The following is a 25,138-nucleotide window of genomic DNA, read 5'->3' as shown; positions in this document are numbered from 1 at the left end:
GGTTTCATTCATCAGGTCATCAACCTGATGAGCCCATCAATCCATAATTATTTTGGACATATCATTTAATATTGAAAACCATCATTAAATAAGAGAAATAATGAAATTTCTGATTAAACATAATTCTGCAAATGAGTGTATTACATATGTAACTTATTTTTCTCCAAAAATAAATACAACTTCTAATTACATCATTTGCCTCAATCCAGATCCACTAGCATGTTTCTCATGCTTTGGAAGTGGAAGGGGTTTAGTAAGTGGATCAGCAATGTTCTCATTCGTATGAATTTTGCACATCTTGACATCTCCTCTGTCAACGATCTCTCGAATGAGGTAATATTTCCTCTCTACATGTTTGGATTTGAAGTGTGACCTAGGCTCCTTTGAATGAGCAATGGCGCCATTATTATCACAATACAAATCGATTCCCTTTTGAGCAATTGGTATTATATCCAGCTCAGTTAGGAACTTCTTAATCCAAACTGCTTCCATAGCTGCTTCAACAGCAGCTAAATATTCTAATTCTATTGTAGAGTCTGCGACAGTGCTTTGCTTCGAACTCTTCCAGCTCACTGCTCCTCCATTTAGACAGAAAATGTATCTAGATTGTGATCTGAAATCATCTCTATCTGTTTGGAAACTGGCATCTGTATAACCTTTGACAACCAGCTCATCTTCGCCACCATATACTAGAAACATTCCTTTAGTCCTTCTCAAGTACTTAAGGACGTTCTTGGCAGCTGTCCAGTGTGCTTCCCCTGGATTTTCCTGAAACCTGCTACACATGCTCAGAGCATATGCAACATCCGGCCTCGTACATATCATGGCATACATGATTTACCCTATTGCGGAAGCATAAGGTTTATCAACAATACGTCTCATCTCTTCTGGCGTGTTAGGGCATTGAGATTTACTGAGCGTAATGCCATGAGACATGGGGAGAAATCTGACAAGGAAATAATCGTGTCGTTGAGCGACTACACCTAAGTCAAATTAATTTATAACGCTCTACCAACCTAATACGTGTATAGGGTAAATAGAGGGGTCGAACCACAGGGAGACATGCATAAACACCGCATTCACTACTTAAGACTTCAAGCTATCTCGGGACAAGAAGTATGAATAACTAAGAGATTAAACTAAGGATTAAGAATGATTAAAGATCAATATAACTAAACACCAAGGGAAGTGGGTGGATGTAGATGTCACTTGATCATGCAATAACACAGAAGCAAAGCAATGGTAAACTAAGCATGCAAGAATATCGAAATAAAGCTCGATCTAACCGCCTTCCGGGGTTAATCGATTCCTCCTAACATAGCCTCTATGCTTCCACATTAGAACCATATATTAGAAGGTGCAAACAAAGAATTATCGATATTAATGAATCTCAACTAAGTCAACTTCCGTTACTTGTTAGTAAAGACTCATCTTTGATCAACTAGCAATGTGCACTTACAAGAAAGACCAAAGAATATCAAGCATACAAAGACTTTAATCACCATTAACATAACCCCAACATCATAAGCATGAATCAATTAACAACTACACCATCCCCACACCCTTGGCTAGGTGACTACTCACAAATCATATTGAAGACAATATCAATCATCAAATCAATAAGCATCAACATGATCAATAAGCAAAGAAGGAAAATCAAAATAAGCAAACAAAACTAGATACAAAAGTAAAGAAAGAGAGTAAGAGATTGCTCATTAATTGAAGATGAAGATTTACAAAGATTCAATCAAGCTCCTTCTTCAATATCCAAGTTCATCAATAGAAATCCACACTTTCCCTCTCTACTAATGAAGTTTCTCTCTCTAGATTAAGCTAAAAATGTAGAAAATTAAAACTAAGTTAATCCCCTAAAACGTTCTAAAAAAGGGACTTATATAGTCCGTACAGAGTCAGCTGACAAAAGGAGAGGTCCGACCGAACAAATGGGAAGGTTCGGCCGGACTACAGGGTAGGTTCGGCCGAACCATGGGTAGGTTCGGTCGAACCTCCCTGATCCTGGTCTGGTCGAACTCCTGCGGTTCGGCCACTCCTGCAAAACTGCCGATTTTCATCTTGCCCCTGCCTCGAAGTTCGGCCGAACCACTGAGCAGGTTCGGCCACACCTTGGTTCGGCCACACCATCAGGAGGTTCGGCCGAACCTCTTCTGAATCATGCTTCCTCTAGCCTCCTTTAAGCTTAGCTTCCTCCTCTTGAAAATCTCGATGGTTCCTACAAAGCATAAGCATGAAAAGCACAGTAAGAACAAAGCGGGAAGACTAAGAAAAGGGAGGATAAAGGAGAAAGAAAAGAGAAAGCAAAACTAAGTAAAAATGCTTAGAAAGAGGGCCAAACAAGTGCAAACGAGGGGAGAATCCTTAGAGAAAAAGGATAAAAGAGTGGCATAAATGCCACTCATCAAAATCCCCCACACTTGCCTTTTGCTTGTCCTCAAGCAAGGAATACTAAAACAAAAAGACAACACACACAACAAGCATAATATGACAAGGGTTAAGAAAATCAATCAAGTTTTACGATGGGAAATGCTCCAAATGGACTCTAACATAGGGACATGAATCAAATAATGCTTACTTTTCTCAACTCAAAGAGGGGGAACACGTTCTAAGATGCTCATGGTTGAGGGAGAAAAACCTAAGCTAAGCGTAGAGAACTAATGATTTCATCCTCTGCCCTAGCTCCAACCAAGACGGTCCGCGTTCTCTCCACTAGCTTCAAATCATCCCCAAGTTAGCTCCTCATGGTTCCTCGAGGGAACCGGAAAAAAAATTCATTGTGGAGTCATGAGGTTATCCCGACATCTCAACTATGCACACTCTTTCCATAGGGTTGAAATTTATCTCCCTCCACCGTTCTCTGACCGCACTTCTCCAAGTCCAAGGGTCTTAACTTGGGTTGTAATGTCATGGCTAAGGGTTAAGGTTGGGAATTAATTTGAAAATTTTTTGGTGGCAAATCCTAAGTGAAGCAAAAGAGTGGCCATCTCTCAAGAATCACCTAAGAATTGAACCTAAATTCAAATTACAACCTTCAATACAAAATTTCATAACATTACTTCATTTCTCTCATCATTTCCTCTTCCTCTTCCTTCCCCTTTTTTTTTTTTTTTTTTTTTTTTCTTTTTTTTTTTTTTTTTTTTTTGAACTTCATACGTTGCATCCTTCCTCACAAACTTTTTGCAAATATTTCCTTTCATGAATAACTTTCAAAATCTCACTTGAACCAATATTCGCAACTTTCTTGCCCTAAAACCAACACTCTCGAATTCGTACCTCAAAAACCAATGCTTCACTAACTACAAGGGTTGGTAGAACATAGGCCGATAGGTTTGTAATATGGCTAGATCAAGAAAGGGGAATGAGGCCCAAGTTGGTTAGCAAGTGGGTGGATGTAAAAATGAAAACCAAATTTGTAACAAAACACAAAGAAAACAAAGAAAAATGAGAAGAAATGCCCTCTTCCTCCTTTAAAGTTGTTTGGTCACGATCTCGGGAGCTAACTACCAACACAAAGATTAAGACATGCATAGTTAAGGATCCAAAACGCCGCTCACAAGAGTGATGAAGGCTAGAACAAATGACGCTCACACGGGATAAAAATAAGCAAATACCAACCAAGGGAATCCTATTCACTACGGAGAGCAACACCATCTTACCACTTTCCCGTGAACTAAGGGGTTCAAACGTCATCAAGAGTTCTAAACCGGGCTACCTTAGCTTACAATGTGTCTAATTCAACCTTAAGCATTCTTAAACCGTGTAAACCCTCATCAACTAGGAAGGTAAGCATTCAAAGCCATGTCATCAAAAAGGCACATAAATTCTTGAATCCAAATGAATGAGCAAATCCACATCAAAAGTGTCTCAACTTGTCTTAGTCATGCTCGTTACACAAGAGAGAACAAGAAAAACACACAAAAGGGAGGAAGAAATTAAAAAGGTTCATAATCGAGGCATGTAAATCAAATAAATCCCAATCGACATACAAGTGATCGTTGATATCAACATCAACGATCCCAGGTTCCTTGGAACCAAAATCAATCAACCTCGAACCATTCAACTCTTCCTAAACTAGACCTAAACTAAGCACTCAAAGAAAAAGGAAAAGAAAGAGAGGAAAGGTCTCACCGAATGCCGCTTGAAATATAAGACAAGGTAATATATCCAATCTCACCAAGGGAGCTAGTGTTGCTCCTTAACGTCCTACATCTCCGCTTCAAGCTTCAATAAAGGTGAGCCAAACAAAAGAAACTACAACAAAACAAGAAAAGGTTAGAAAACAAAGAAAAAGACTAAAGAATCAAACAAAAAGAAGAAAAATTAATAAAAAGCTATCTACAAAGTTTGGATTAAGGGGATTTGGAGTTTCGGGAAATTTGGATTTTTTTTTTCTTTTCGGGAGCATCTCCACCTACAAAGACTCGGGGATCATCAAAGAAAATCATCAGAAATCAGCAAAAATAACCATAAAACATCATCATCATCATCACATCAATAATCATAAAACATCACCATCTCATCACATCACCATCACAACATCACCAACATCATCACCACCGCCACAACGCCACAACAATACCACAAAGCCACTATCCTCACTATCCTCCTCATGTGCAAGCAACTACCCTACCACTCTACCTTCTTATGTACACTTCAACCAACCAAAAGGACATCCTCCCCCACGCTATTCCTTTGCTCGTCCCGAGCAAAAGTGACAAGTGAGAAGATCGGGGGGAAAGGGAAGAGTTCCCACAGCATCACTGGTTATCATCTCCTCGCCCCCTAGGTTGAGGGGGGTTGTTAGGATCAAACCCGGGAGTGTCCATGAAAGGGTTGAAGGGTTGGTTAAAGTGCTCATAGGGCCACCCTTGAGCACCCCAACCACCATCAAAAGGAGCGGGGGTGGATGCGGAAGCCGGGTCATAAGCCGGATCACACCCACCCGGACGATAGGGGTCGTATGGGGGGGTGCCAACGCGTTGGGTAGGGTCGATGGGACCTTCCCAATAGGCGTAGCAAGGGGGGGTGGGGTGTTGAGGATCATAGGGTCCCCAATGATTGACCGGACCCTCTTGAGGAGGGTGGTAAGGGTAGTTCACATAGGGCGCTTGAATGCCCGCTTGCACAAGATTGTCATAATTCGTCCTCGCGTAGTACCCCCATTGCTCAATGGAAGCTTGATTGTCTCGACGAATATCATCGAGGGTACTACGAAGGGCATTGAAATCAAAAGGAGGAAAGGAAGAAGAAGAAGATGCCTCACCTCCCACGCTAAGGGGGGGATTGATTTGCTCTTGATGAAGGACCGGTGGAGGTTGAGGAGCTCCACCCCGGGCTCTAGTTCGCCTCAGCTCATTGGGGATGATTTGCTGAGGGATCTTCCATTTGAGAGGAGCGGAGTGGTCCACCGTAGTGAGGTCGGGGTCCGGGAGGATACACCATTCGATCTCCCTATCGACCAGGAGGATAAAACGGCGCTTGCTAGTAGTGAAATTGAGGAAGCGGCTGTGACGGAGGGCGCTTATGGATAGATCATAGGGAGGGAACTCGTCGGTGAGCTCTTCTCGGTTTTGGTGCACGGGTGGGAGCAATTCAATTTGGTCCTTGTATGCTCCACCTTTCAAAGAGAGAGCAATGATAGTAATCATGCCACCCATAAATATCTCATCACCTAGACGGTTGTCCCTAGTATCCAAGAGCCGTTGGATAAAGGTGGAGGAACATTGAAATTTTAGCCGTTGAGGATTGTCGGCCAAGAATAGGCAAGCGACCTCGTCTTTTACCATGGAGCAGAGGTTGGCTTTGAAGAACACGGCGTATTGTAGAAGCCGTACAAAATACCTCAAGGCTAAATGGATGATGTTGTTGACCTTTGAGGTATTAGTTTGGAACCTATCCTTGTTTGTGATGCTCCTCCACCACTCTTGCTCGTTGTAAGGAATGCGATGGGAGGAGGTCATTTCAGACGGGTGATCAAGGCCAGTGGCGTGCCAAAAGAAGATCTCATTTAGATCACTCTCCGTTAGAGAGTGATCCTCGTTGAACATCCTGAAGTGTATAATGAGTTGAGGATCCTCATCGACATCTTCCGGCTCAAAAACTTCCTTGCGGAGGGAGGCAAGGAATTCCAAGGTCACACGCTCGTAAGTGTGAGCGTGGAGGTGGATGAAGTCGCCCCAACCAAAGTTTTGAGCCAACCTAGTCACCTCATCCAATATTCCCAGCTTCCTCAAAGTTTGAGGGCAAAAGAACCTTGTGGACCTAATTGGACGCTTGATGAGTGATGCATATATAGGCCAAAATTGCTCGTCCGGAGCAATAATGCCATGATCGTTGATGCCGGGAGGAGGTGGGAATTGCGTTGCTGAGGATTCTCCCACCCTCTTCCTCTTTGACTTTCCTTTTCCCTTGCCGAACATCGTGGTTCTACAAATTCACCAAGAGCATATCATTAGAACAAATTGATAGGAAATGACATAAGAAGCCAAGTACTTAACCAAGGTAAAAGTGTATGCTTGAGAGTATACAATTCAAGGCACGCATGAATACATTTTGACCAAGGTTTGAATAAGGATTCCTATGTCATTCCTAAATTAGTCCTAACAAGGTCTAAGGGAAATTTGGCATGATGTCCCCTTATTTTCATGATATCCAATCATCAAACCATCAAAATCAAGCCAAAACCATGAATAACAATCTCCAATAACATCCAACTCATGCATTTCTCAATCATAAAATGGTAACATGAATACCCTAGTATGAAATCAACACTCAATTACATTGAGATCAAAATAAAACCAAGATAAACATGCATAATCATCATAAGAACATGTTCTACTATGAACAACCAATCAATTGCAACAAGTCAATCCAAAGAACCACATGAAATAAACAAGTCATTACTAATAATTTCAAGAATACCATAATTCACACTTAAATATGTAAAACATGGTAAAACTATAAGAAATTAAAGAAATAAACTTGCAAAAGCTAGAACAAACATACCACAATTGATTGGAAGGAAGTAAAAACCCAAAAACACCGAAGCACTTAAACCCTTGAAATTGGGGAAAATGGAAAGATGGGTTTGTTTGGTAGGAATTTTTGGTAGAGATTGCAAAAGTTGAGTGAAGGATGGAAAATAAGTGAGAAAGGATGAAGATTGGAGTGATTTTGATGGAGATTTGAGGTTGTAAGGGGAGGTGCAATGGAGGTTTAGAGTGAGAAGGAGAAGAATGGGGTAGGTGACAAATATGGAAGTGATATTCACGAAAATGCAGCAAAATAGAAAACATGGCAGCATTTTTTTTTCGATTCTGAAGATAGGTTCGGCCGAACCGAGGGTATGTTCGGTCAAACCACAGTAACAGTTCGGCCGAACTCCCCTTTGGTTCGGTCGAACCATTGCCAAAACTCTACATTTTAAAATCCGGGCAGAAAGTTCCAGCAAAATCGCAAAAAGAGAGGAGTGACCGAACCCAGAGAAGTTCGGCCGCACTACGAATTAAGTTCGGTCGAACCATACTTGGGTTCGGTCGAACCTATGCTGGAACTGCAAATTTCCAGATTCTGGCAGAAAGTTGCTGGAAATTTCTAAAAATTAAGGAGTGACCGAACCAGGGAAGTTCGGCCGCACTACAGTATAAGTTCGGTCGAACCTCCCATGGGTTCGGTCGAACCTTCTGCCAGAAGTCAATATTTTTGTTTTTGGCAGAATGTTGCCATAAATCCTTGAAATTGCTACAGTGGCCGAACATGAAGTGGTTCGGCCAAACTTCCATAAAGAATCACGCAAGTAAAAATAGTCCTTTAACACACATCTAAACACATTACAATCATGCTAGATGCAAAGTATATCTAAAGCCCAAGCACAATCAAAACCCAAAAATCCAAAGTCGTAGATGGAAAAATAGAAGCAACATTAAAAGAAAAAGTATAAAAGGGTTAGAAACTCGGGTTGCCTCCCGGAAGCGCATTTGGTTAACGTCGTTAGCTCGACGTTCCTTGAGTTGATCAAGGAGGGTCGAATTGACGATGCACATCAAGAAGTGTCACAGAAACTGGTTCATCACTTGGGAATCCTTCATGATAGGGCTTGAGACGGTGACCGTTGACTTTGAAAGGGGAGTGGCCGTCTTGGGAAATTTCGTAGGCTCCATAAGGAAACACTTCCGTGACAACGTACGGCCCACTCCATCTTGACCTAAGTTTGCCCGGGAAAAGCTTCAAGCGGGAGTTGAATAGGAGGACTTTTTGGCCTTTGACGAATTCCTTCTTGACAATTTGAGCATCGTGCCAAGCCTTAGTCCGCGCCTTATACATGCTTGCGCTATCGTAGGCATTCATCCTCAACTCCTCTAACTCATGTAGCTCTAGAAGCCTTTGCTCACCCGCACTATGGAGATCAAAGTTGATTTGCTTGATTGCCCAATGAGTTCGATGCTCCATCTCCACGGGCAAATGACAATTTTTCCCATAGACAAGCTTGTAGGGAGTGGTCCCTATTGGAGTTTTGAAGGCGGTCCTATAAGCCCATAGTGAATCAATAAGTTTGGAGGACCAATCCTTCCTTGTCCTAGCAACCGTCTTCTCCAAAATCACCTTGAGCTCTCTATTGGTGACCTCCGCTTGGCCACTCGTTTGAGGGTGGTATGCAAGCCCTCGCTTGTGAGAAAAGCACAGTTGAACAAAGCGGGAAGACTAAGAAAAGGGAGGATAAAGGAGAAAGAAAAGAGAAAGCAAAACTAAGTAAAAATGCTTAGAAAGAGGGCCAAACAAGTGCAAACGTGGGTTTGGTGGGAATTTTGGGGTTTTGGGGTTTCTTTTTCCATTTCATTTTCTTTTCTTTTATTTTTGTTTTTTAGTTTTGTTTTTTTTGGTTTTTAGTTTTGTTATTTTAATAGTTTTATTTAGTTTTATTTCTTTATAATTTCTTTTATATTATTTTATCTTGTATTATAAATACCCTCTTTGGGGTTATTTTCTCACAACTTTTAATCAACATTTTATTTTTAGATAGATTAGATTAGTTTAGCCTATATTATTTTCTCTCTTCGGGTTAGATTAGGATTTTCTCTCTCTAGTTTAGGAGTAGTGTAGAGAGAGAAAGCTTGGATTTCCATGGAGTTTTTGAGGGATTGAAGAAGGAACTTTGTGGAACTTCTTCTCATCTATTCAATGAGACTTTTCTAACTTTCTCTCATCTTAATTTCTTTGCTTAATCCTTAGTTTTTGCTTTTTGTTTGTTGATTTGAGTAGATTAATTAGTTTGTTTGTTTAATATTGTTTTTATTCTTATTTTACCTTGTTTTCCATGTCTTTCTTCATTATGTTAGCTTAGGTTTTGTTCTAGGGAATTGGATGAAGGTTATATTAATGAATTGAATGATTGATTGTGATTAGTATGAAATTGTTTCTTGATTATTGTGTATGGGTGATGTTCTTTGGATTAGAATCTTTCTAGCTAATCGATTCTATGCTCTTAATTGTGCTTTCAATCAATTGTGCGAGAGTGAGTTGGTTGAGAGCCCTAAATTCTTCCATACCTTTGCTAGGCTAGTTGCACGAGAGTGAATTAGTTTAGTAGGATAATTAACATGCTTAATTGTGCGAGAGTGAGTTAAATGTGTTGAAGTTCCTAATCAAGGTCATTTTCATCTATTTGTATGATCTTGTTTAATACATTGATGTGATTGGATTCCACTTTCCCTAGTTTAGTTGTTTGTTCTTAGTCGTGTTTAGTTTAACCTCTCTCTATCTCACGACCTTTCCTAGTAGTCTAGTTGGCACAAATTAATACACTTAGTCCTTTTGGGTTCGACCCTTTACTTGCCACTAACTAGTTTAGTGTAAGTTTAGGTATTATAAATTTATAATTTGGTTAGGGTTAGTAGTCCCAACGGCCTACTCTTACCCGCGATCAATGTGGCATTGGAGTATTATTAGTATCACCTAAAGAAGAGCACGTTCCAATCTCTATAAAGCTAGATTTCGACGTTACCAACAACGCTGCTGAATACGAAGCAAGCGTGGTAGGCCTTGAAACAACTTTGGCATTGGGAGTAAAGAAATTACGAATATTCGGAGACTCTTCATTGAACATCAACCAGATTTCTAAAAGATGGAAAGTAAGGAGTGAGAGTCTAGCCCCTTACCAAACTTATCTAGAAACTCTCACCAATCAGTTGGAAAAGGTATAATACACTTATCTACTTAGAGAGGAAAACCAATTCGTTGATGCCTTGGCAAGACTAGCCTCGATGGTTAGAATTCCTACGGAAATCGAGCAAATGCCTCTAACTATAGAGAAAAGGCACAAACCAACTTATAATCAAGCCATAGAAGATGATGAAGTGATCAAAGATGAAGAAGAAGAAGAAGAAGAAGAAGAAGAAGAAGAAGAAGAAGAACCGTGGTATACAGATATACTTAATTATGTCTCCAAAGGAGAACATCCTCCTCATGCTGACAAAAGAGAAAAAGAGCATTAAGACTCTTGGCTTCCCAATACGTACTCATAGACAACGATTTACATAAAAGGGTACCTAAGGGCCGAGCTCTTTTATGTGTAGGAAAAATGGATGCCCAAAGAGCTATGAGGATAGTCCACGAAGGCATCTGTGGAACCCATGTTAATGGCAAAATGCTAGTCCAAAAGATAATGCGAGAAGGGTACTATTGGACTACCATGAATAGGGATTGTCATCAATATGTAAAAAGATGCCCTAAATGCCAAATATATACCAATTTACAACATGTTCCTCCATCTCTATTTTATACCTACACTTCACCATGGCCTTTCTATACATGGGGAATTGACATTATTGGTAAAATTACCCCTCCTGGGACAGGAGGTCAAGAATACATCCTAGTAGCAATTAATTACTTCACAAAGTGGGTTGAAGCACAATCATATGCTAAACTCACTGCAAAACATGTAGCACTCTTTATCAAATGGAATATCATTTGTCGATATGGAGTCCCACATGAGATGATAAGTGACAATGGAACTCACTTTCAAGTTGAGTGTGAAGAATGGCAACAAAAATATGGCATTCAGCATCATCATTCTTCCCCTTAAAGACCTCAAGCAAATGGAGCAGTCGAAGCAGCTAATAAAAATCTAAAGACTATCATCGAGAAAATGACAGAAAATTACAAGGATTGGCCTAACAAACTCCATTTCGCACTTTGGGGTTATCGCACGTCAATTCGCACATCAACAGGAAATATACCATTCTCCTTAGTTTATGGAATGGATGCTGTACAACCTATAGATCTAAAGATACCATCTCTACGCATTGCACTAGAAAGTAAACTCGAGAGTCGAATGGACTAGAGCAAGGTATGAAGAGCTAATTCTACTTGATGAAAAGCGACTGGAAGCTCTACATCATACCCATTGCTATCAAACCCTGATAAGTGACTTTTATGTCACTTCTAGGGTGTTTATTGAGTCATTTTCCGGCTTATTTTCCAATAATTTAGCTCTTTCTGTTCTTTATTTCTATTATTTGCTTATTCTCATCTCTTATCTTTATTTTATGTATTTTAGTAATTTTAAATAGTTTTTAGCTTATTTTCTTAATATATTTAATTTCTCTTATTTTTTTATGTTTATATTTTAAGTTTTTAGTTCTAGTTATATAATAAGTTCCTAGTTTCTCACATTTTCTTATTTGTTTTAATTTAGTCATTTATTTTGTTATACTAATTTTATTTTATTTTTACTTCGTTTTATTTTATTATATTTTGTTCTATCCTCGTGTCGGTTTTTGGTTGTAGGCGTGTTTGGGTTACTTAGTTCTATTTTATTTTAATTTGATGAGTGACATTTATGTCACTCTTAGGGAGTAGTTTTAGAGTCATTTTCATGTTTATTTTCCCTTATTTTCCCTTATTTTCCCTTTTATTCTCTTATTTTCTTTTTAATTAAGTTTATAGTTTGTTTCTTAGTTTTAGTATGTTTTAATTTAATTTCTTTATTTAATTAGTTCCTAGTTTATTTTCATATTTTATTTGCTTTTGATTTATTTTATTTCGTTCCTTTTCTTTGTTACTTTCATAGTTTTAATTAGTTTTAAGTTTATTTTATTTACTTGTATAGTTTTATGTCTTTGTTAGTTTTAAATTTATTTCTCTTATTTGTATTTTACTTTTATTTATTTATTTTTATTAGTTTAGTGTTACTTCTCTTTTTCTATTTTATTTTATTTATTTCCTTTTTAATTATTTTATTTTATTTGTCTCGGTTTCACACTTTTATCCTCGGGTTTGTTTGTGTGTAGGCTCGTGTTCAAGGTCCAAGTCAAAGCTTTTCAATTGCCAATCCCCTGCTTAACAACCACCACAATCAACCACCGATCCGCTAGCATCACCACCAATTCTCCCCAGCTCCCTCACGCAAAACAACCCACCAACAACACCAACCAATGCCCCTTCACCAATTCACACCAGCAGCCCACCAATAACCCCAATTCAGCCCACCAATAACCCCAAATCTACACACCTGAACAACCCCCTCAACCACCTCCACCCAATTACAACAACAGCAACGCAACTAACACCAAAAAAAACACGCACCGCAGCCTCCGTCAGCCACCAAAACCACAACAACAATTGCAGCCCGCAATTCACCCAACGCCGAAACCACTCACAACCACCACAAGTCCGAGCAGCTGCGGCATCAACAACACCTTCGCGCACCACCTTCAGCCACTCAAACCGAGCACCAACTGCAACCAATACACCACCAAACCTCCTCAATCACCACCACCCAGAACCATCGTCAGTCACCAATTAAAGCCGCCATACACTACAGCAGCGCCTCCAATCAAATCCACCGCAGCCGAACCGCAAGCTCCAAATCAGCCCCAATTTTCATACCCTTCAGAGCGGGCGCTCTAAGGTTCGAATCGGCCGCTCCGTTGTGAGTCTTATCTTTGTCAATTCTCACGTGATTTGCACGTGAATGGAGGTGTTCACTAATATCGAACGGTCTGATTTCAAGCTTATTGATTGATGATGATGATGAGCGGTGATGATTGAAGATAAAAATGGTTTGTGATAATTGATGAAGAGGATCAAACGGTTAGGGGTGTTCAAATCCGGGTACCCAAGTTTTCGGGTACCCGAAAAAGCGGGTACCCGGATCTTCGGGTAGTTTGGAACTCGACCCATGTCCCGACCCGAGAAAATCGGGTACCCGGTTTTCGGGTACCCGAGTTTTCCGGGTCGGGTCAGAGGGTACCTGTAGACACCCATTTGTGTCTCCCCAAAACCAAACCCAGTGATGAGTACCTTTCACGTCGAATCATAATCGAATGAAACGAAGTGTGGAAAGGTCTAGTGTTGCGGAAAGTTTTTATTTCTTTTCTCTTCTCTCTGTTTTTGAAAACTTTATTTTAAGAAACAGCCAATCCAGTTTGGTTGGTCCATGATATGGGTCCAATAGTAGTGTAGTTGGATGGGGCTTGCAAAGACCTTTCCAACGATATATTATAAGCCCAATTCCGATGAATATTGAGGAAGTTATGGCCAATTTACTAAACTGGGCCCGGTTTGAGCTTTATGTACGACCCAATGATCTAGGGGAGGGCCTAATATGATTTATCATTCATAATGCAATTAGGAATGGTTTTGGTCTTCTAGAATCTTCTAGAAGGTTCTTTTCATTCCTAATTCAATTAGCATTGATAAGTTGACTTTGTTGACTTTTCAGAGTTTTAATCAAGATCAAATAGCATTTTCGGAGAAATTATATTATTTTATCTTCAAGTACGGTAAATTTATCAGATTTTCGAAAACGCGTTGAAATCCAGTTTGGCGTCCAACCCCAGGCCTTGGCGCCTGGAACCAGGCTTGGCGCCAGACGCTAGCCATTGGCGCCTGGCGCTAGCCATTGGTGCCTGGCGCCAGCTAGCCAGGGTTGGCGCCAATCCTGTTTTGCGATCGTCAGACTCTGTTTTGTTAAATTATCTTTTTTGGCTGATTTTCTATATAAATATCGTATCAAAAACTCCGTTTTCATACACCAATTCTCTTCATTCGCAAGCTTTTATTCACAATTCATTCATCTACGATCATCATCTACATCTCTCATTCATCAATTCTTCACAAGCATTAATTCTTTAGCATTCCTTTCTTTCTTCAATTCTTTCTTACTTTTTCATACAAAATTCCGCATTCATTAGATCTAGAAACACCTAGCCATATTCGAAGTTGCCTTCGTCCTAGACGTGAAAGGTTTTAATTTCTGAGGGTTTTGTCCCAAATCTCTCTTTGAATTATTTAATTTAATTGTTTTGATTATTATTTTCCTTGAAGTTACTAACGTGTGTATTTTGTAATTAGAAAGAGGTACGAGGCATCAAAGTAAGTACTTTAATTGATTTATTGATTATGATGTAGAAATCATGTTTATATTGATTTTATGATATTCCTAGTATCATGTCTAGGGTAATTTTAATATTAAATATGATTGTTGTGATGCTTCCTATGCTCTTCCTAATATTTATGATTGCTAGTATCATGTTAGGGATAAAGATTTGATTTTTATTATTTAGTGACATGCTAGGGTTTGTTATTAATCTTGTTAGTATCATGCCTAGGATCTTGCTATTTTTTTTATTATGCTTTAATATTAACATGAACATGATTATGATTATAATTGTTATAATTTATGATGATTATGAATATTATTATTATTATTATTATTATTATTTTGATAGCGATTATAATTATTGTTATGGTTATTTATTATGTTTCTTGATACAGTATTGCTTGATCACCTTTTGATGCATGCTTAAAGGGAATTTGTACTTGCAATCACGCTTAATAAGATAATTAATAATTTTTTTTAGGGTTAATTGTGATTATAAATTCAAGTGATCGCCAATAATAGTTTATTTGTGCATTAATATTCAACCAACATAGATAAACAGGTTTAGGGTTAACCCTATTGATTGCATGTTAATCAGAAAGCGCACATGAATACGATCAGAATAAAGTAGAGGCCTATTATTAGGGCAGTTTCAATCTCTTTTAGGTTGGATTTGTACCTTCATCCCCGAACCCTTATTTGGTTCTAGACCTTATGGAGTTGACGATCTCTTGGATCGTTAAGGGGTGTAACCTTCACCTCGTGAACGGTTTACAAGTTCCTAAAAAAACTTGTTGGCGACTCTTTTGCTCTATATTCTTCCCTTTTGGACGCCACCGTACTTTAGTGTATGATCACACTGGGGTTCAAGCTAGTGGGATTTTAAAGGCTTGAATTATTCCCTACAGTTTTTTGGCGACTCCACTGGGGAGGATTTCTATTTTAATTCTTGAATCTATTTCGGCTATGATTTAGAATGAGTGGATGAGACTCAAAAAGTTCTAAGTATTTCATGTGCGTAATTTTGATTAACATTATTGTCATATGCATAAAAAAGGTTCTCATTGGAAAGACCATCCGTAATGAGTCAAAAACATAGGATTTTACACGTAGGAAATTTGAGAAATGTCTTTCACAACTAGGACTGAAATAACACCACGCGAAACTGGAAGATTTTATCGAGCACAGAAAGCTGCTGAGGCATGTGGGAAGTAGCGTCAGGGGCCAGAGCTTGGCGCCACACTTTTAACCGTAGCGCCAGACACCAGTATTGGTGCCAGGCGCTACAGTTAAAAGTTGGCGCCAGTCTCTGTTTGTTGGCGCCAATTTCCCCCAATACCGAGCCAGAAATATGCGTTCTAATTTCGACCAGTTTTTCGTATTGTTTGCTCGATCCTACTTCCTGATTGAATTTTTTCTCACTTTTCTGAAACCCATATGTGTTCTACATATGGACATAACCCTCTGGGAATTCATGCTCCATCTACCCGATTGAACGCTCCGTGCAACAAAGGGTACATCCGAGTTGTTGAATTCATCAAACCATGGAAGCGAGTTTTTTCTAAAACTCGCAGTGTCCCATCCACTCGCGCCAACCCTTCACGGTTAGGCTTCCGCGCGGTGCATCCGGACAATTAACCATGGACCCTCTATTGACTAAACCATATCCCGAACTTTAGAGAACTAGAGCCATGGTTAGGTTGCAAACGCATTGCATCATATTGTGGCTACTTGACTAATTGTGCATTATTTGCTGTGTGTATATATATTCTATGTTTCTCTTAACCGTTTGTTGACTTGTGTTGAGATTAAATAAATGACTTAAAGAACTTTGCCTAATTAATTAATTAATTAATTAATTTGAGTCAATAAAGTCTATTTTTTTTTTCAGTCGGAATTGACCTTGTACGACTTTAGGCATACCCCAGTTGACTAATAATACCGAAAACAGTCCCAGACCAAAGTTCCACTATTGGCGCCAAAGTCTGAGCTGTAGCGCCACACTATGGTGTGTAGCGCCAGACGTTAACTAAATTGTCTGGCGCCAACCACCACAGTGTGACGTCAGTCCTGTCGCTTGGCCGACAGTTCGTATTATTTGTCGAGTCATCATCTAAAGTCTAATTAATCAGTCTTCTGTTTAAATCGGTTAATTTTGCTGGTAATATACTTAATTGAATCAATGATCGAGTTTAGGCACTAAGTCCCATGGTATTACACAAGAGTCTTAACATGTCACCTACACTCACTAGTCTTAGCACATACTTTGAGTATACATCACCATGGCCATGTCTTAGGTTCATGCATGAGTCGGTCTTTTCCGTCATTTGAGTTGGGGGGTACATTCTATTCCTAATTCTTCATATCCCTCCATCTAAATCTTCTTTCACATTCTATTCCAATTTTTCTTCACTTCCTCTATCCATTGCATGTTGAATAAAGTTCGAGTCAATAATTAACAATAAGTATCCCCAAATTCCTTTTCCACAGTACTTGGTCGAGGAGAGAAGGGCGATTAATCAAGGACAACACCTTTGTTCAAGTATTATTTTTTGATAAACTGATTCGTCAAAAGAGAAAGGCTAAGAAGATAATGGCAACTCAAGAGGAAGTTAATGAACTTAGGAGTCAATTGACTAACGTGACTGAGACACTGAAACTTCTCGCACTTAGGGTCGATGATCCCGTGAAGCAACAACAAATGAACCTCATGCAAGAGAGTCTAAGCAAGCTATCTAGTGACTATAAATTTCAGGGCATGAGTTCACAAGGGGTCTCGCTGGACAAGGAACTTCTTCCGCATAAGTTCAACGCCACTGACATCCCTAAATTCAAGGCAACAGATAACCCTTACTTCCATCTAAGAGCTTTTGAAACTACAATGAGCATTAAGGGTATCGATAAGAAGGTTTTCCCCTCTCTGTTCCCACTATCTCTTGAAACCGTTTGCCAACAATGGTTCTTCTCCCTTGACAAGGAGAAAACCTCTACCTGGGAATTGATAGTGAACGCTTTCGTTGATAGGTACAAGTGCAATATCCAAGTTGAAATCGACCATAGACAACTTGAGATGCTAAGACAAAAAGAGAATGAAGGCTTTACTTCTTTCTTTAATAAATGGAGGGAAACTTCCGCCAAGATGATTGAGGTCCCCACCGAAAAGGAGTCTGTGAGAATGTTTGTCAAGAATCTCCAAGAAAAGTATTCAAAGCACTTAAAATATCAACACAACTTGAATACCTTCAAAGCCGTCTATGACATAGGTATTGAAATCGAAGATGACCGCGCAGAGCAAAAAGCTACTAACAGTAGCAACCACGGTGGCTGGAAAGGAAAGAAGAGCGACAATCCTTCTTCTTCCGAAAACGCCCACTCTAGTAATAATGTTAGTACCTTTGACCATAATGATGTCTTAGCCATGGACAATCAAGGATCTAAAAGAAAACCCAAGCGAGAGTTCACATCCATTGGAATGACCTACGATGCTGCTTTCGATCGTCTCTATGATCGAGGATTAATCAAACCTATTGGCCCTACCGAGGATCCGACACCAGAAAATCGATCTACAAGATGGAATCCAAATTCCTATTGCAAGTACCATCGAGGAAACGGTCATACCACTGATGAATGCTACAGGTTTCAAAATCTCATTAAAGACCTCATAGAGGCAAACAAGATCCCATTGCCTCTAGCTAACGAGAAGACTGGGTGATGATGACGCAAACAACACAAGACAAGAGGCGAGCTTCAACGACAAGATTTCTTGACCTCTTTTTCTATTTCTTTTTCATTTTTTTTTCCTTTCCCCAATAAGTCTAGCATAGGCACCTTTTCCTTTCCTTAGATTTATTTTGTAGGATTTTTTTTGCTTTCCTTTTTTCTTTTAATAAAATGAGCATTTATTTCCTTATATATGATAATTTCAGTGCATTAAAAAAAATAAAAAAAAAAAGAAAAAAAAATCCATGTCGAGCTAAACACAAGGTATACCAATGATTTGAGGAACCCCTTGTAGCCACATCATATCTCCTTTCACCTTTCAAATATACAATCCTTTCTTCATAAGCCACTTTGAGCCTCGTCTAACGATAGACCCTTCATTTTTTCAACCTACATCTACCTAACCTTGGGATGGGATGGTGTGTAACTTATGCAATTCTAAAAGCTTGAGTGATTTCAAAAGATCAAAATAAATAGCAAAAATAAGCAAGCAAAAATAAATAAAAGTGTACAAAAGGGCAAGTGTTCCAATGTCTTTGATATGAAAATATCTTCGATAAGAACACGTCTCAAATTGCGTCTCTTATCGAGTGCTCGGTACCGTGCCTGAGAAACATGAATGCCAAGTGAGTGATAGACCGCATGATCGGGATTGCCCACACTTGAAAAAGTAAAATCAATGCTAAAGCAAAAAGAACTAAAAAAGAATAGAAATTCAAGCATGAAAATACAAATATTCAAAAGCAAGGTTGCACACCTTGGGGGCTTATCTAGGGTCTTGAGCCTTTATCCCCTTATTCTATAACCTTTATCCTAACCACGTTACAACCCTTAAAAGACCTTTTGAGGTATACACACACTTGTGCGAGGTTCGGCTAGAGCTACGTTCGGCCTGATTCCTAACGGATACGTAGGCAACCTCACATTGAGGTGCGGCCGTAACAAAAAATGCATTCATATTCACATTCACACACTTGCACCATGATCATATCAAGGGATTTCCTATGCTCATCCCTATTCACTTAGAGCTAGACTTGGGGGCTTGATCCCTACATCATTAGCTTACCTAGACTAAGAGTCACCACCATTTGACTCTTTTTAATAATATATTTTTCCACACACTTAGCTCTTGCGGCCTAACTTTAGTGTCACTTTCACACACTGCAGAGATACATGACCAAATATACTTCCCTTAGGAACCCTTTGTCATGGAATCTTAACACAACGTTGAAGCATGCCTTGTCATATCAACATCACTCATCAATCATAATCATCATTGCATCACGAAGTATGAAGTGCTTAGCCTCCGTGCCTAAGTTACCCAAATACTTTCATCATGGAGTCAACCATTGAGATAGCCTAGGATGAATTAATCCTTGCACCTTGAGAGACAGTATCAAATGACATTTGACTAAGCTCATTCAACATGCATCTTCAAACCTTCGATTCTTTTTTCGCGTCTTTCTTTTTCGGGAGAAAATCGGTACCCTCCATAAAAATGACGGAAATTTTTGCTTTTTGCTTTTTGCATTTTCGAGTCGCACGATCACATTACAATGCACACACGAGTCATGTACACATTGAGTCATGTCGTGTCATATCACTTTGATTTGAGTCTAACACACGTGTCATTTTACTTTAAATCGAGTCAACCTCGAGTCAGTCAATCACAGCGAGTCAAGTTTATACCTTGAGTCGTGTCAAGTTATTGAGTCAAGGAATGCTAAACCTTAGGTCAACCCTAAGATAATTAAAGAAATTGGCAAAGTTCTATAGTCAAAAATAAATACAGGTGCAACAGAATAGGGAATACCCTACTCCAATTCTTGGTGCCAGAGATATCTCAGCAACGGCAGAGCTCGAAGCCTCTCAGAAAGGTGATTTCGACTTCATACAGCAATTTCGGGTTCCTTGGTACGCCAGTTAGCCCTTATAAGCAATTTGACATGATTAGTAGTCGGCTTGATTACAATTGCAATAAGTGATTGACCTGACGAAAGATCGTCTCACTTAGCTTAAGCGCCTAAGTATTGGCTCATTACAAGCACCAAAGCATCAGTTCAAAAGCAAGCACTTAAACGACAATATTTCCAAATATGGATTGTCGCGCATTCTTATTAAACGACAAAGTTTTCCAAAAATTGGATTGTCATCCCCAACTGACAATATTTCCAAAAATGGATTGTCGTGCATCTTCTTCAACGACAATTTTTCCAAGATTGGATTGTCATCTTTGGCAAAGTTTCCAAGCGTGGATTGTCGTGCTCCTTCTTTGTTTGGCAATTTTTTCCAAGTTCGGATTGTCATCGCTGGCAAGTTTTCCGAAATTGGATTGTCATACACCCAGTTCCCTATAGCAAAATTTCCCAAAGGATTGTTGTAGGTTTCTATTCATCATAAATACCGGCAAAAATTCCTCAACGTGGATTGTCATTCATTTCAGTAAGTGGCAAATTTTCCCGAAGTGGATTGTCGGTCGACTCTTTTTTGCAAATGTTCCAAGACGCAGATTGTCAATAGTGGCAATATTTCCCCAAAAGGATTGCCACATAGCGTTGGCAAATTTCCAAGGTGGATTGCTTTCAAGAGTTATATTCCAAGATGTGGATTGTCGATCGTAGCAAAATTCCTATGAAAGATTGTTACGAAACATTGGCGACTTTTCCCAAAAATTGGATTTTGGCAAATTTTCTGACATACGGATTGTCGCTTCATCGTGGTAACATTTCCAAGGATGGATTGTTACGTGGCATTGACAACTTTCCCTAAATCGGATTGTCATACATCATACAAGAGTTGTGTTGGCAACTATTTCCAAATAAAAGAGGATTGTCGACATACTGGTTCACAAGCAGCAAAGCGCCGACGTACTGGCATAGTAAACATTAACAAGCAGTGATCTTTTCGAAGACTATCACAGAGGAAATTAGAGTCATATCAAAAAGAAGCTCTTTCTTCAGAGACGAGTGAACATCGAAACAGCAAGGTGGCGTTCCCTGGATTATGGAGAGTTGTCACAAACAACTGAGGATTGTTTCGAGAGAAATAATCTTCGATGATATTCCCTTGGACGCGGAATATTATCAATGCGGATGAGGATTGTTTCGAGAGAAATAATCTTCGATGATATTCCCTTGGACGCGGAATATTATCAATGCGGATATGGATTGTTTTGAGAGAAATAATCTTCAATGATATTCCCTTGGACGCGGAATATTATCAATGCGGATGAGGATTGTTTCAAGAGAAGGAATCTTCGATAGTATTCCCTTGGACGCGGAATATTATCAATGCAGATGGAGATTGTTTCAAGAGAAGCAATCTTCGATGGTATTCCCTTGGACGCGGAATATTATCATTTCGGAGGAGGATCGTTTCAGGCGAAGAAATCTTCTAATTTGGAAGAAGTTACAGGCGTAGCGGTTTTCAAGCGGGATGACATTCTCTAGCTTGCAGGAGGTCATCAAAACAAATCGGTTACTTTCAGAGATGTGTGCTCGACGGTGCAAGATACGCGTTTCTTAACTCTTTTATCTATTTAACTAATGCTAGTTTTGCAGGTATCGGCGTTATAAGATTGATTTAGGATCGCAGAACGTTCTGAATCATTCTCCGTCCCTGTCGATACTTTGACTTTCGTTTTCGAAACTCGCGTTTCTCCAAACTCAGTCAAAGTGGGGGCTTCTGTAGACACCCATTTGTGTCTCCCCAAAACCAAACCCAGTGATGAGTACCTTTCACGTCGAATCATAATCTAATGAAACGAAGTGTGGAAAGGTCTAGTGTTGCGGAAAGTAATCCAGTTTGGTTGGTCCATGATATGGGTCCAATAGTAGTGTAGTTGGATGGGGCTTGCAAAGACCTTTCCAACGATATATTATAAGCCCAATTCCGATGAATATTGAGGAAGTTATGGTCAATTTACTAAACTGGGCCCGGTTTGAGCTTTATGTACGGCCCAATGATCTAGGGGAGGGCCTAATATGATTTATCATTCCTAATGCAATTAGGAATGGTTTTGGTCTTCTAGAATATTCTAGAAGGTTATTTTCATTCCTAATTCAATTAGCATTGATAAGTTGACTTTGTTGACTTTTCAGAGTTTTAATCAAGATCAAATAGCATTTTCGGAGAAATTATAGTATTTTATCTTCCAGTACGGTAAATTTATCAGATTTTCGAAAACGCGTTGAAATCCAGTTTGGCGTCCAACCCCAGGCCTTGGCGCCTGGAACCAGGCTTGGCGCCAGACGCTAGCCATTGGCGCCTGGCGCTAGCCATTGGTGCCTGGCGCCAGCTAGCCAGGGTTGGCGCCAATCCTGTTTTGCGATCGTCATACTCTGTTTTGTTAAATTATCTTTTTTGGCTGATTTTCTTTATAAATATCGTATCAAAAACTCCGTTTTCATACACCAATTCTCTTCATTCGCAAGCTTTTATTCACAATTCATTCATCTACGATCATCATCTACATCTCTCATTCATTAATTCTTCACAAGCATTAATTCTTTAGCATTCTTTTCTTTCTTCAATTCTTTCTTACTTTTTCATACAAAATTTCGCATTCATTAGATCTAGAAACACCTAGCCATATTCGAAGTTGCCTTCGTCCTAGACGTGAAAGGTTTTAATTTCTGAGGGTTTGGTCCCAAATCTCTCTTTCAATTATTTAATTTAATTGTTTTGATTATTATTTTCCTTGAAGTTACTAACGTGTGTATTTTGTAATTAGAAAGAGGTATGAGGCATCAAAATAAGTACTTTAATTGATTTATTGATTATGATGTAGAAATCATGTTTATATTGATTTTATGAGATTCCTAGTATCATGTCTAGGGTAATTTTAATATTAAATATGATTGTTGTGATGCTTCCTATGCTCTTCCTAATATTTATGATTGCTAGTATCATGTTAGGGCTAAAGATTTGATTTTTATTGTTTAGTGACATGCTAGGGTTTGTTATTAATCTTGTTAGTATCATGCCTATGATCTTGCTATTTTTTTATTATGCTTTAATATTAACATGAACATGATTATGATTATAATTGTTATAATTAATGATGATTATGAATATTATTATTATTATTATTTTGATAGCGATTATAATTATTGTTATGGTTATTTATTTTGTTGCTTGATACAGTATTGCTTGATCACCTTTTGATGCATGCTTAAAGGTAATTTGTACTTGCAATCACGCTTAATAAGATAATTAATAATTTTGTTTAGGGTTAATTGTGATTATAAATTCAAGTGATCGCCAATAATAGTTTATTTGTGCATTAATATTCAACCAGCATAGATAAACAGGTTTAGGGTTAACCCTATTGATTGCATAATAATCAGAAAGCGCACATGAATACGATCAGAATAAAGTAGAGGCCTATTATTAGGGCAGGTTCAATCTCTTTTAGGTTGGATTTGTACCTTCATCCCCGAACCCTTATTTGGTTCTAGACCTTATGGAGTTGACGATCTCTTGGATCGTTAAGGGGTGTAACCTTCACCTCGTGAACGGTTTACAAGTTCCTAAAAAAACTTGTTGGCGACTCTTTTGCTCTATCTTCTTCCCTTTTGGACGCCACCGTACTTTAGTGTATGATCACAGTGGGGTTCAAGCTAGTGGGATTTTAAAGGCTTGAATTATTCCCTACAGTACCCGATTTTATTTTATTTTTTTTGGAGATTAACCATTAACAATTAGAAAAGAAGCAATTCAGTAGCTCTAATCCACCAATTAATACATATTCAACCGAAAATTAGTCTGCTTCCCTTCTCTAACCATGAACCCTGTATAATTTATACATATTATATATCATAAATCTTTAATAATGTAAATTAGTCTGCTTCCCTTCTCTAATAATGAAAGGGATTTATATGACAAAAATATTCAATATACAAATTGAAGAATACCAAAAATCGATTACGAAAGAGAAATTGAATAATACACAACAAAATGGACATCAGCTCCCTCTACCCCTCGTCCGACGACCACCTCATAGTCAGCCTACAGGGCCCTACACCATCAATCTCCAACTCAAAGAATCTCCGACCTTGATAAATGGTGAGGTGAGATGGTGAGGTTGTTGAAAATTGTGGATATTGTTGCATGCATTGGGGTGAGATGTGAGAAGAGAGTGGAGGGATGAATTGAAATCAGAAGAACAAAGAGAAAGTGAAAAAACAAAAAAAAAAAGGAAAGAGAAAGAGGTAGGAGGGAATGACGGCTAAGAATTTTGGAGTGAGAAAATAAAAACCCTAAAAGGCTAAGATTTAGTGGGCTGGGCTGAGAATACAAAGTAAGTGACGGTTGTTGTTGTTCATTTCTTTTTTTTTTTTTTTGTTAATTTATTTTTTAACCGGGTATTCGGGTACCCGATATTAGCACAACGTGTCCCATGTCCCGGCCCACAAAACTGTTATTTTACCGAGACGGGTACCCGACCCGCCAAAAACAGAAAAAATTCCTAATTTCTCATCGGGTTTTTTACGGGTCATCGGGTAATCGGGACGGGACAATCGGGTCGGGTTTTTTTGAACACCCCTAAACGGTGGTGATGATGATTTAAGAGCAGCCAAATTGAAATAGAAGAAGATGAGGAGGCTGACGGTTTGGGGGAAAAAATGGGTTTTATTTTCTTTATTTATTTTATTTATTTTTCTATTTTTCCCTTTTCTTTTCTTTATTTTATTTTCTTTTCTTTTGGTTCTCTTTTCTTTTTCTTTTATTTAGCTAATTAAAAATACCCATTTTTGGGGGGAATTAAAAGGAGGCTCTTTTATTTTATTTTTCTTAATTTTTAGTTGAGGAGAGCTTCTCTCTCTTAGGGTTAGACTAAATAATTTTTAGTTAGAGAAAATAGATTATGGCTCAATTTTCTTCCAAGATTCAATTTTGCTCAAGTTTAAGTTTCAATCAAGCAAGAATTCAAGTTTTCATCTTTCATTAATCCTTTCTTTAGTAATATCTTCTCCTTTACTTTAGTATTATTTATTTGTTTTATTGTTGTTTATTCTTGTT

Source organism: Chenopodium album, chromosome 4, assembly GCF_948465745.1.
Source record: "Chenopodium album chromosome 4, dcCheAlbu1.1, whole genome shotgun sequence".
NCBI classification, from domain to species: domain Eukaryota; kingdom Viridiplantae; phylum Streptophyta; class Magnoliopsida; order Caryophyllales; family Amaranthaceae; genus Chenopodium; species Chenopodium album.
This window is presented reverse-complemented; position numbering follows the sequence as displayed.